Here is an 830-nt window from a genome sequence, read left to right as displayed (position 1 = left end):
AAGATGAGTAGGGATTGGGGAGTTGATGAGGGGTTAAGGAGGGACAATGAAGATGAGGAGGGGGAGAAGATGAGGAGGGGGTGGGGAGATTTGGAGGGGTTCTGGAGGTGAGGAGGAGGGAGGAGATGAGGAGAAGTCTGTTTTCTTTGTAAATTATCAGAAATGAAGTAGGCAGGGCTGACACCATGTGCTGTAGATGCAGATCTGTGTTGTTATGTCCTTCTAAGACCTTCATTCGAGCTCCGATGATGGGACATCTTTGAACCCCAAAAAGCTGTGGGCTTCTTATACTTTTACTTTTATGGTAATAAATATGTTTTTTTGGACTCTGGTGTGGCACCCCATTTCTCCGTCATAGTCCAAGAGAGCCTTTGGTGTCACAGCACTGTCACGTCGCCTCCATTTCACCATCGGCTGGAAACAGATACAAGTCAAGGAATCCAGCACTGCCCCTCTACCCTTCTTGAGGTCCATGCCTGTCACTCTGTGCTGCCACTTTGCTGACGACAGGTCCTCTTTAGGGCTACGATTGCCGTGTGCACAGACAGGCAGGCGCGGTCAGTAAACATTCATAATCTTTTAATTTCACACCAGTAATAAAATTGCATTACATTTTCATAAAATAAATGTTCCAGTTTATATACATAAAACAGACTGTACACAGGAGCGTCCCCGGAACGCCACCCTCCCAAAATTCCTGACCAACATACAGGCAAACGCAGTGCTCAGCTAACCAGGCACGACTGTACACCTAAAAATCGCAACTGCTTCGGGGGGTGGGGGAGGGGGGGACGGGGCGGAGAGTACCACATCGTACACAGTCCTTGGGG

The 830-nt window shown here is 48.6% G+C and overlaps 1 protein-coding gene across 2 annotated transcripts in view; it reads right to left on the bottom strand.

The window, feature by feature from the left end:
• Nucleotides 1-564: 564 nt before the first annotated feature.
• LMO1 (LIM domain only 1) overlaps nt 565-830 on the bottom strand; it is an 83,462-nt gene continuing 83,196 nt past the window's right edge. For both annotated transcript variants that reach the window (XM_018573718.1, XM_018573717.1), the window contains exon 4: nt 565-830. This exon is cut by the window's right edge and continues 248 nt beyond it. The gene's annotated coding sequence lies outside the window, so the exon portion shown is untranslated.

The sequence above is a fragment of the Nanorana parkeri genome, unplaced genomic scaffold (assembly GCF_000935625.1).
Source record: "Nanorana parkeri isolate BGI_ZX_2015 unplaced genomic scaffold, ASM93562v1 scaffold2504, whole genome shotgun sequence".
Lineage (NCBI taxonomy): Eukaryota > Metazoa > Chordata > Amphibia > Anura > Dicroglossidae > Nanorana > Nanorana parkeri.
This window is presented reverse-complemented; position numbering and strand designations above follow the sequence as displayed.